Genomic DNA, 13,672 nt, shown 5'->3' on the forward strand with positions numbered 1-13,672 from the left:
ATGACATATGAATGGAAATGTGCTTGGAGTGGGGTGTTTACAAACAGTGTTTAGGACAGGGCACAGACTTTACCGCATCAAATGCTGACACAGCTGGGTGCCCCAAATAACATATCAGACAGTCGTGTTGCTATGCCCTTCCCCAGCCAAGAAAAAAAATCAACAAATTTATTCTTGAAAAATGTTTTCTTCCTGCTCCTGTGTGTCTGTGTCCTTTCAAATCTGCACACAATGCAGGGCGAAATCTTCTGGGTTGTTGTAATAGAAAACAACAAACTAGGGTGTTCTCCTTTCACACACTGTCTCATGGGTTGGCCCTGGCAAACATAATGAATTTTTATGTCAATCTGACCTTTCTAAAGGATGTCCAAAACAAGTATATGAGATATGAATGGAAATATACTTGGAGTGGAATGTTTACAAACAGTGTATTAGGGAGGGGCCCAGACTTTGTCGTGTCGACCGGTGGCTCATCTGGATGGCGAATAACATATCAGAAGCTCGAGTTGCCACAGCTTACGGAAAACTACTCCCTGTTTCATAAGCTCTAGGGGTCTGGCACTTTAATATGTTGTCTCTGAAGCCTCCCTTACCCCGCCAGTGAAATCATGTGACCCTACAAGTTAGGGAAAGTTACTTTCTGTTCCTTAACTTCTAGGTGTCAGGCACTTCCATTTTTGTCCTTGGGGGTGCCACTTTGCGAATGGATGCACTTCCGGCCTTCCCTGACCTTTTCTGACCAGTGTCCATTTGGTGCCCATTCATATATACTCAGAGTGGGATCCATTAGACAAACAGACAGACAGACATGGACAGGACAGCTGTAGTGGACCAATGAACGGACCATCCCACTCCAAGTATATATTACACCATCCAACATGCTTGATTTGGTGTTATAGCTTTCTCTGTGCTCAAACTGCTTTCAGGGTGTTCAATCTGTATGTGGAACTAGGGTCTAGGGTGGGGTGAGGGGCAAGAAAGCACAAGAGCGCTAGTGAGTCCCAAAACCTGTATGTTGACCGTGGTAAGCATGTCAGTAAAGGGCAGTAAAGGACAATCACTTAACCTAGCAGGTACTGGGATCCAAAATGAGCTAGCAAACCTATTGCGCATATATGTGTCCAGTGGCAGTATGTAAGAATGGGGCCCGATGCCAAAAAGTGTATGTCAGTACTAACTAGTGAAATAGCATATTGTCAGACATTTTCTCTAACTTGTCTTTCACTCCTGATTTGCACATAGATGTTTAAAAAATTGAGTCATATTTAAACATTGTTTCCTTGAATATTCTCTAATGTTTTGTCTTTGAATAATGAACAGTTTTTGAGGTCCTTCATCACCTGTGCAAGCAAAGTACTTCTGAATTAGTGGTAGGAGAAGCCAGTTTATATATGAAAAATTAGTTGTGTGCTTTATATTGTTTGTAAGAACTGTTTCTTTTTATTTAGAAATATGCAGACTAAGTGCTCAGGTGAAATTAGTGTGATAAAAATGTTCCCACCTATTAGTTCAAGTTCAACCTTCAAAAGGCTTTTATTGTCATTTCAGCTTTATACAAGTACACTGCAAAAATGAAACGATGTTCCTCTCGGACCATGGTGCAACATAAAACAAGTGCAACAGACAGCACTCTACACGAGTGCAAACAATACAATCCAGTACAATAATGTCATACAATAAATAATTACAGGACAGGACCAATATACAAAGAACAGACAGTGCATTTATTTTTACCAGTACATAGTATTGGGAATATGTAAAGTGGGTTGTGCATAGGAGTCAGTGACACACTATACTGAACATAGCAGTCACTGGTAGCAGCCAGAACAGTTCAGAGTACAGTGCTGATTTAGTACAGTACTCTAGCAGTAAGTAGGAATGATGTGTAAGAGTGCAAAAGGAGTGCATATATGTGTGTGAAGTTTGACTTCAGCAACTACTCCGATACAAAAACAGTGTGTGTGTGTGTGTGTGTGTGTGTGTGTGTGCGCACGCACGTGAACATGACTGTGTATGAGAGAGATAGTATATACTAATGGTAAAAATGATTTAATGCTTGATTTTACTGATTGATTTGACAGCAGTCTATCTATCTATCTATCTATCTATCTATCTATCTATCTATCTATCTATCTATATATAATATGATATGATGTGACATTATATGAAAATAAAATAAAACACAATGAGGGATCCTCAAAATAGTTTTATTGACTTTTTTTTTTAATTTGAGAAATAGTGATTAAAGATCAAGTGATTAAAGTAAATAAAAGTTATCAGTCTTAAACGAATATGTACCAAATAGTATTTAATGTCCGCTCTGCTCCACTGCCGGTCATGTACTGATACTCAAACATGTGTATGGGTCTCAGTTGTGTCGCTGTCTGCCTCTCTCTCTTACTCACCCACTCACTCACCCATCCCACTCCCCTCCCATTGGCTGATTCTCTAAAAAGTCACACCTCCTCCCGAGTCCCTCCCCCTAATTTACATGAAAACCACTTCTGACAAAAATTGATATATGCCCCAAAATTTCAAATTTTGCCACCTTTTTCTTTCTGCCCAACCAACCAGACCTGTGTATAAGAGGTTTCTCTAATTGAGAAATATTGTTGTGATTAAAGAAAATTAAAGTTTTCAGTCTCAGTTTTTCTCCACTTTCGCTGTGTGTTCAGTATCCTCTCTGACACACACTCTGCAGTCAGGGGTCATTGACACACACACTCTCTCTCTCACACCTCCTCACATCTTATCTGCCATATGTACTAAAACAGGGCAATAAGTAAACTTTTCACAAAACATAAAGTTTCCTTTTATTTATTTTTTCTCTGATCTCTAAGCAAATGTACTTACTCTATAAGTTTTATCACACAAGGTTCTTGTCCGTTATCACATGTTGGGCCCTTAACACTTTACAGTGCATTCCACATCTGAGAGTGGTGTTGTGGAGGGGTGAATTGTAATTTACAGCTTTTATTCAAAAACCATCTCTTTTCCCCATCTACATTTCTTTCTTAAAGCCGTGTTTTACGGTACTTCACGCCTTTAGGTCACAGTCGTAATTGTAAGCGATACATCTGAAAACTTTTGCCAAGACCTCTGAACGAACATGCACATGGCTCAGCAGTTATCAACAGGTACGTTCTTTTTATCCATTCATGTTATAACTTATATTAGTATATGTTACTAAAAAGGCTAACGTGTATTTAGCTATTTATTTAGCTAATGGTTGAAATACTTTATCGTATGTTGTTGGAATTAACTCGTTGGGGCCTAAATTCAGGTCTAGATAAAACCTACAAGACCTGTACTGTCAGGATCTGAAAATGATTAATCGGATTAGAAAATGAGTACATTGGTCAGTCGTCTTTTATCACCGCCACATATTAGCTAAACTAGGGGGAAAATAGCAATGTTCTTTCATGAAGGTATTTTATGAATTAGCCGAATGGATATCTCTACCGGTTGTGTAAATTAATTGTATTTTATCAAACAATCAATACGTATTATGTACAAGCTATTGTAACTATTCTTTTCGTGAACTATCTAGGAAATTATATTGTCTTTATTCTGATGACTACTGATCATTATGTAATATGCCCAATGTGTTTTAGAGTCTGTGAAACATTTTGATCGACTGAAACTCTTTTGATCGACGGCTATTCTTATTCTCATGGCTAGCTATATAGAAAAACTTTAACTTAGAAGTAGGTGATTCTATTTACTTAAATTAAACATTAAATGAAGTAACATCAATGCGTTTTAGTATAAAGGATACCATCATGATGATCTTTCCTATGCACGGTCTATAATGCTATTCTGTGTATTTTTGTAGGTTCAGACGATCACGAGTTCCTTGAATCTGTGGAGAGAATTGCTGATCAAGGTAATTTCTTATTTGTGAACTTTTAGACATTTTATTTTTATGTATTTTATTTATCATATTAAAATTTTTGTTAATTTTTATCAGCCGATATAAGGACACATGGTGATGAAACAGTTCATATAATGAATGAGTTGATACAAGTTAATCCATTCTAGAGCGAGTCTAACATATGTTAAAAGACCGCATTTTGTCTAAAGGTTTATGCAGTGCATTCATTTGTCACACAGAGGCAGAAGGGGTGAATCCCTCTATCGTCATCCACTATTCATCGAGCCCCCTGGCTGAGCTCACAATCTTTTCAGGGGACCTCATACAACCGGCAACATCTATAGAAACGTATGTACAGGTCAGTGTGGCTTATTACATACGTCTAAATAACTCTAGGCCTATTCAAGCTGTTCAACCACTAACCTGTAGGCCACCATCACCGTGTAAGTATAATTTTAAAAGCATGATTATTAATCACGTTTATACCAGAATAATTGAATCAATTTTTTTTCCAAGATGGCTTGGATGATGGGGATCAGGGGTTGACTCTGTTCGACTGGGAGGAGGAATTAAGAATGCCTCCCCCATCATGTGACTGATCTGATAAAGAATTCTAACTGCTTACTGAAAATAATCAATTTTTTTCCCTATTCAATTCCTAAAGTTGTTATCAACATTGTTTAGTCAACAGAAGCAACAGCGGCAGCAGCATCACCTCCTGACCATCTTTCACAACTGGAGCGTATATTGCCTGACCTGTTATGAAAAATAACTTCTGGATCGAGTGTTTGCTAAACTGATCTCTACACCTGTATATGGTCCTGGGTGGGGAACACACACCCACATGTCCTTGTTATTGTAGTGGATAATATCTGTGCCTGTCATGCGTAAGACTGGGGTTTGATTCCCTGATGGGGAGACTCTGTACACTAGGTGCTCAGTTGGACAGCATTTTGTCAGAGGCACACTGAGCCAGAAAATAGATCAAAACCATGGAGGAAAGTGCAATGCATTATCTCAGGCATTGACCTAAGCTGAATGTTGTCAAGACTCTGCAGCTCAGTACAATAAATTACAATACAATAAGAAAACGTATGGCAAATTGAGTCAAAGCCAAATTTGATAGAAAAGGTACATATGACTTAACTCGTAGAGTGGATCAATCAAATGATCAATCCTCCAGGTGGGGAGGCTCCCAACACTAAGCCCTTTGCTGACAAACTGCTGCCTTGGCTACCTTTTCAGGAAAGATAACCTTGCGCTACTTTTTTCTACATAGAAGAATCAAGAGTTGACCAAGTTGTAAATCGATCATTTGATAAAGCACCTATGAGAGAAATTGTTACACAGTGGCGACGTGATGTCTTAGAAGTCGTGACAAAACATACATGCCAACAAGGCTGAAACTGAAGAGGTGGTCATGAAAAGTCAAGTGGACACAGCGCAAGTCCTGGGGTAGAGTGGAATATTTAGGAGGCTACCTGTGCCTTTTGCCAGCTTCAGTATGCCTGTCAATAATCAGGGTTGTAACCACACCAATAGAAACACTGCCAACACAGTCGAGACATGCAAAGTCACCTACATGGAAACACAGGACAGCTGAAGTTGGCTCAGCAGGTTGGCATGAACACTTTGTTCATTAAAAAAACGAAAACTAGCTGTTTAAAAACAATTTTGTCACAGGCACACTGAGCCAGAATACACACTGATCCACAACACATCAAAATCAGTGGGACACGTACATCTCTGGCATTATCTTGGGCATTATCTTTGGCATTGACCTAAGCTGAATGTTGACAAGACACTGCAGCTCAATACACTAAATTACAATACAATAAAAAAAATATATTGCAAATTAAGTCAAAGCCAAATTGGATAAGAATGGTGCATATGACATAGCTTGTAGTGTAGATCAATCAAATGTTTAGCACACTGAGGTAAGCAAAATGCTCTGAATTATTTGCCATTTTTCCAAGTATTCGAAAAGAAGCACGAATCATAAGCCATCACACCGATGCTGGTAAAAGAGGAAAATGAAGAGTGAGTAAACATGCAACATCGTGCTTCAGGTCTCATGGAAGAATGAATTCCCACTTGCTGTCCAGACAGCAGAGTCCCTTGCAGTCTTCAAACACAGACTGAAGACCCATCCATTTGTGGAATATTTAAATGACAACTGACCCTCCTCCCATATTGACTGACAAAATTGATACTTATTGCAGGGTATTGTGTATTACACTGGTGTTGTTTATCAAACTCTAATACATATTGTTTATTACACACTGTTTAAAAGAGACCTTATGTATTTTGTACTTCTAGATATCAGAATTAACTATACCCAATACCGTGACGCTGGAGTCTCATCGCTCCCATGAGGAGCAGATGTACTGGAGTGGGAGTGATCACCTATGGAGAGCAGATCTATGTTGTATGGACCACATGCACACACTTACGCCTAGTATATAACACACAATAACACGGACCTCAATCAGATACACATACATACGGTTACAACCCCAGGTCAGTTGTTTTGTTTGCATGTCCTCTGTTTCAGGTTAAGTGTCTAGTCGGCCACTGTCTCCATCCATGCACCATGCCAGTGACTGTGAGCCGCACCAGTGACCTCTAAGAAGTAAATATCTCCTTTTTGTCTGCTCTTGTCGAGTGTGCAGAATTTACCAGAGGATCGGTAGTTCCCAGATGTAAGGTGACTGTAATTAATGTAACTTCTACCCCAAAGTAACACATTCAGAAGAATTTCTCTTTACTGCATTTGTAGGTGGGTAGAAGCGTAGAAGCCTGTGACCCCCTGATGAACATGCGGACAGACATCCCCACGGTGCTCAACCCACGAAGCAGCTATTGCATTGAGGTTGCAACACACTCTCTCACCAACACACACACACACACACACACACACTCACTCACTGAGGCGATGATGATGATGAGGATGATGATGGGGCAATATTTTGTCACATAAAACTGTCTCACAAAATGGACTGTATATAGGTGTATACAGGCACCATAAAGGAAGACAACAGACAACAGATAGTGGTTACACTGTCACACTTTTGTGGAAATTTACTTTGCCTCGCTTTACTTTGCTTTGTGTTTCTATAGTCACAGCATAACAGTCCGTAGATAGGCGCGAGAGCCAAGCACATCAGCGGCTCACATGCTGTTCTACCCATAGAGATAGAAGAAGACTGTTCTAACCGTAGAGATAGAAGACGGCACCTGCGCTCAGGCTAACCAAAACATAAAGTTCAGATACCTTGTAGGAGCTGTTTTTTCTCTTTTCTTTCTTTTCGTCTCTGTGTATAAGGCGAGGGGGACTTGTACTGCGAGTCAGTTCTTTTTCTCTGTTATACAGGCGACAGAACTCAATAAACCTTTTACTACTCAATGCATAAGGCTGTCTGTGTTTGATGTGCTCTCATTTTTCCACCACAATTTGGTGTTGTCGGCAGGATGCGCAGCTCCACCGCCGAGGAGGGAAAATCAACACTTCACTGAGGACGCTCCTTGGCAAGTCTGAGCTGGGAAGGAACACCCAGTCGGGGAAAAGTACCGCCAGAGTGAAGGTGTTTTCCCTCATCTTGCGGTGCCTGCCTCATCTTCAAAAAGAACCGTGAGTGGGAGAGAGCAGTGATTGTGTAAGTACGCAGACGTTTATATTCCCTCTGTGTGGCCGTTCGGGAGTTCTCCTCTAGCATAAGAATATTTCAGATGTACTTGAAATAGCTTTGTTACGACGTTGCAAAGTAAAGTGAATCAGTAGCCGGCTGATAGTGAGGCCCCTATTGCTCAGACGTGAGATTAGGCACGTCTGGCAGACGTAATAGGTCCGGAGCTGGGAGCAGAATCAGTCCACGAGTGAACGGAGCATAAGATACGTTAATGGAACTAAATTACAGCAACGCATGCACTGAGAGAGTAATAAAATGAGATCCCAAAATACTAAATTAATGCAATATGACCCGTCCGAGTGGAGCCAGCCCTTACATAATGACATGCCAAGGGCCTATAGGGAGAGTGCCATAAAGTGGTTGCTCATATGGGTACATTGTTATGGGTTCCCTCAGAATGGGAGCTTGAGTGTGAAACTGCTTAATAATATACTTAGACGTATGGAAAACCGACCAGGGGATTCTGGTCAGCGTAAGGTATGGGATAGACACCATGGGAATATTATAGCAAGTCTTAAAATGCGGATAACAGGAAAAAAAACAAACAAAAAAAAAATTAAGGAGACTGGGAGGGGGGATGAACCTAACTCCACTTCTCAGTGTGTGTCCTCCAGAGCCGATCCCGATCTCGACTCCGCTCCATCGCAATGGAAACCAGCAGCCGTGGTGCCTGATCCAGTGGCAGCAGAACGTCCACCCTCCTATGGACTGCCTCAAGCAGGACCACACACTGGTCTCTTAGATGAAGCCCACGCCATAGAACGAAGGCATCACCCTCAGAGCGGTTAACCAGGAAATGGATGCTGACACCTCGTTCAGACTCAGCAGACTGGCTGAAGACTATGTCAGACATCATGAAGCTCAAATTCAAAGAACAGAGCAGACAACATGGATCAAGCCATGTTCACCATGATGCAACAAGTGGCTCCCAGGGGGAGAGGACGAGGAAGGGAGCAAGATGCTCCAGGAGGGAGAGACATGTCATGGAGAAATCGATGTTACAACTGTGGAAAAGAAGGACATTTTTTCAGAGACTGTCCAGACCCAGATGGACAAGCCACGTGAAACGATCAGGAAGAGGTGTACTGACAGGCGGAGGAGAGGCGGAATGGCTGTGAGGGACCACTAACCCCATCAGAAAAGGGAAGTGCCAGATTTTTATTCCATGTATTCTCAACAATTAAGTAAGGGACCCCTAGCATTACCCCAAGTTATCTTAACTGTAAACAGCAAACAATCGAAGTTTTTAGTAGGTATCGGTGTCACGCACTCAGTAATTCAAGCCAAAGGGTTCAATGTACCAATTACTAATAGGACGGTGTCCATAATGCGAGTGGAAAGGTGGTGCATGAAAGAATGTCTGCGCCTCTCCAATGTCAGGTGGGGGAACAAAAATTTCGACATGGGTTCCTTATTTCTTCTGTGTGCCCAATCAACCTGTTGGCTGTAGATTTGATGTGGAAATTGAGTTGTACTTTAGTAAGCTCCCCAAATGGACTTAGTGTTCATGGAAGGTGACGCCAGTGCACAGATGGTGCTGCTGGGAGAGGGGGAGCTGGGATATATATATATGAGTGGGGGTTGCAAGGTGGGTCAAGGAAAATAACCGAACACATGATCGAAACCGTCAGAAGGGCAACTAATGGTAAATTTAATTATATGGATGTGGAATGTTTGCATGTGACTGCATATGTTTGCGATGGTCCAGATAAGCAGTATGCAGAAGCTTTTTTTGGTCATTGAAAACCTAGAGACCATTAGAACTAAATATTTGTATTGGGATAATGATTTTGTAGCTGCCCATGCTGAACTGTCCGATGAACAGAAACGTTGGTATGATGTTGAGTACTCCATCCCCCATGTCTCACTAGGAAGAAATAATCCTTTTAGACAATGGCGGGAGGTTGGACCCTGGATAAGATGACTGAGTCATCTCCACAGATGGGAACCCACTGAACAATCCACTATTTACTATAATGCAGGAGTAGATGCATTCCAAATGGCTTACCTCACCTCACCAGAGTGCACCCTTGACTAACTTTGTAGCATCGGAATCCGAGCATGATAATTATTTGAGCGAGATACCAGATATCTTATGGGCTAATGGGAAAAACAATGTGAGATTAATCAAAAATTGTGAGCCAGTACAAATCATGCGTATACAGACCAAGACAACCCCAATAGCCATTAAAAAAGGAGGTTAAAAAAGGTATTAGGCCAGTATTCCGATCCCTTCGAGATGCCGGTGTAATAATACCATGCCCATCCTCACCTGTCCGTACCCCCAAATGTCCTGTGGAGAAACCAGGGCGTGATGAGTGGAGATTTGTACAAGACTTACAAGCAGTAAATGCAGCAGTACAAGCAAGGGCACCTGAAGTGCCAAATCCGCACACTATATTGTCACAAATAGCACATGACAGTCGATGGTTCACCATTGTGGACCCGGCGAATACTTTTCTGAGTGTACCGATACATCCAGATAGCCAGTATTGGTTTGCTTTTTCCTTTGAAGGAAAACCCTACACGTTTACACACCTCTTTCAGGGCTATTGTGAATTGCCAACCATTTATAATGCAGCATTAAGAGAAAGCTTAGAAGGTCTTACCCTTCCTGTAGGCACAACTCTGCTGCAATACGTGGATGATTTATTATTAGCGGCGCCAACAGAGGAGTTGTGCGAGCAAGCCACTTTATGTCTGTTGAAACATTTAGCTGCAGAAGGGCATAAAGCTAGTTGCAAAATTACAGAACTGTAAAGACGAAGCAACTTTCTTGGGGCATATCATTAAGGGGAATACACACAGGCTGTCTCACAACCGAGCACAAGCTATCATTTCGCTACCTAAGCCAACCACAAAGAAACAGGTGTTATCTTTTTTAGGCATGTGTTCCTAATGTCGCATGTTTATTCTGTCCTATGCAGAACTGGAGGGACCACTACGGGCCATCATTCCCACCGAAGCCGGGAATGCGGTGCAGTTGGCCTGGACCCCAAAGGAAGAAAAGGCGTTTGTAGAATTGAAACAAGCACTACAATGCCTGCTCGCCCTAGGTTTCTCTGATCCCAACAAACTTTTCACTTAGACGGTAGATTAGAAAGGTGCTTATATGACGTCGATTCTATGCCAGAAACATAGAACCCATCAAAGACCAGTAGCTTACTTCTAGGCAAAATTAGACACGGTGGCACAAGGGCTACCAGCTTGCCTCAGAGCAATAGCAGCTGCCGAGAAGGCCATCCTAGCCTCAAGAGATATAGTGGCATACTCCCCTCTTACTGTTTTAGTCCCACACACAGTACACCGAATACTGCAGGACCAGAGAGTGTCACACTTGTCAGCCCAGCGATGGCTGCGATACCACACCACCCTCTTAGACATACCTAACATAACTGTTAAAAGGTGTACAACACTGAACCCAGCTACACTCCTTCCTACTTCAAAACAGAAGTGTTACCGTCTTCCTATTCAGCGCAAGCTGCAGAACTAGTAACCCTAACGGAAGCATGCAAACTAGCTGCAGACAAAACTGTTAATATTTACACTGATTCCAGATATGCTTGGCGGGTTGTTCATGATTTTGGAGCCATATAGAAGCATAGGCAATTCCTAACAAGCTCAGGTAAATATATTAAACATCACCATCTTGTAAACACACTGCTAGAAGCCATTTTGCTGCCTAAAACAATTGCAGTTGTGAAATGTGCAGCTCACAGAACCACAGAAGACCAAATTAGCAAGGGGAATAATTTCACAGACAAGGTAGCAAAGGCAACCGCAACTAAAACTGCTGTGCAAGCAGTGCAGGAAACAGCTACTAGCCCGCAAGCCACATTACGAGCACTTCAGTCAGGGGCCACTGCCACTGAATGCACCAAGTGGAGGTGACCAGACTGCACAGTGTGCGATGGCGTTTGAACACACACACCCAAGGGCAAACCTTGCCTACCCAAATCATACATGCAGGGCCTGATTAGAATTGCTCATGGGCGTAGCCACATGAGCAAAGGGGGAATCTTAGACAGCATATCAAAGTATTGGTTTGCACAAGGAATCACAAGACTTACCCAAAATTTATGTTCCAGCTGTCTTGTTTTGTGCGCAGCACTCCCTCAAGGGAACCTCCACGCAGACCCCAGTGGCGGGACACCCGCCAGCAATCGAACCATTTCAACATTGGCAGGTTGACTTTGTTGAATTAACCCAGGCAGAGGGTAAGAAGTACATGCTGGTGTGTGTGTGTGTGTGTATGTTCAGCAAGTGGGTAGAAGCGTTTCCCACGACCAAGCAAGACGCACAAATGGTAGCTAAGATGTTCCTAAGGGAAATCATTCCTAGGTGGGGCCTACCAAAGCGCATCTCAAGTGACAACGGCACACCGTTTGTACATCAAGGCCTTATAGAACTAACCAAACATCTAGGTATTGACATGAAGAAACATTGCAGTTACCACCCCGCTAGCGCAGCGGCGGTGGAGCAGGCTAACGGTACTCTGAAACTGGGACTTAACTGGGTCCAGTGTTTACCATTGGTCCTGTGGCAGATGCGGACCAGACCCCAAAAGCGCACGATGCTCAGTGCCTTTGAGACGGCAGACCACCCAACACAGGTGTAGAGCCTCCACTGACGGATAGTGTACTCCTAACTGAGTCTATGGTACAGTACTGAATGTCATTGCAACGTGCCCTGTCCATTGTATCCAAACAGGTGCAAGCTGTCTTGCCGAGCCCCGCAGACAAGCACCTGCATGACATCGCTCCAGGCGACTGGGTATTGTTGAAAGATCTCAGACGAAAGTGGTTGAACCAAGCACAGTGGACGGGACTACAGTTAACAGTTTTAATAAAGGTTTAATTGAGGACAAACCTGGAGAGACCCGTAGCTCATCTGAGTGCAGGTAATGTTTTTGCTTCTCTCTTGGTTGAATTTGATTAACCTAACTAATGATTTAAATGAACTGAAAAGCTACTAAAAGTCTTTGTTTTTTATATACCAGCTGTTCCTAGTGACACATACTCAGAAGATGATTTCAAAAATTATTATCTGGCATATTAATACAAGCACAAATAATGGATTTAACTGTTTATCAACAGTTTTCACTCATCAAAAGATTTTGTCATCTGACATTTTGGAAATATATAGAGAGGTTTCTTTGAGAGGGAATTTAATTTATTGAAAAAGTGTAGGACATGAGTAAAGAAAATCAAATTCACATTCACAAATCCAAAGACATAACATGGACTGGGATTGGTGGGAGACAGGTAGGTGTGTTAGGTCAGGGTCAGAGTGAATGACAGTGTGAGGCAGACAGCTTGTACCAGGGACACATGTGGCATGGTGTACTATTGTCAGGGAGACATGTGGTACTGATATCAGCAAGCGTAGGATATGGATATTGGGAGTCATGTGGCCTGGGGCACTAGTATCAGGGAGTCATGTGGCCTGGGGCACTAGTGTCAGGGAGTCATGTGGCCTGGGGCACTAGTGTCAGGGAGTCATGTGGCCTGGGGCACTAGTGTCAGGGAGATGTGTGGCCTGGGGCACTAGTGTCAGGGAGTCATGTGGTCTGGGCCACTTGTGTCAGGGAGACATGTGGCATGGGGCACTAGTGTCAGTGAGACGTGTGCACTAGTTTCAGGCAGACGTGTGGAATGGGGCATTAGAATCATGGAGATGTAGTGTGGGGCACTAGTATCATGGAGATGTGGGGTGTGGGGCACTTTGTTGTAGGAAAGACTCTGAAGTGGCTGCTGCAGACATTTTGATGGCTGGGCTGGCACTCTGATGTCGAGCTGTATGTGTGTTGTTGTGACCACTGTAAAGAACCTGCTTCAGTCTCTCTGCTTTACTGCATCCATGGAGACCGTCACCATGGTCGACCTTGGTCCTTTTCCTACCACCAATGCCGGGGACCTCTATGTCCTCATGGCTATGGACAGATTCATGAAGGTTCAACATCTTTAACATCATTTGAATCTTTTTGTTACAGGCAGTGTTAATTGTTTACTTATTTCAGTTCAGTTCAAATGAAATGTACAGAATAGAGTTTTTGTCTAATGATCATTCTTAAATTGGGAAAAACTGACAATGTTTAATTACCCGTTAT

This window comes from Electrophorus electricus, chromosome 11 (assembly GCF_013358815.1).
Source record: "Electrophorus electricus isolate fEleEle1 chromosome 11, fEleEle1.pri, whole genome shotgun sequence".
NCBI classification, from domain to species: Eukaryota; Metazoa; Chordata; class Actinopteri; order Gymnotiformes; family Gymnotidae; genus Electrophorus; species Electrophorus electricus.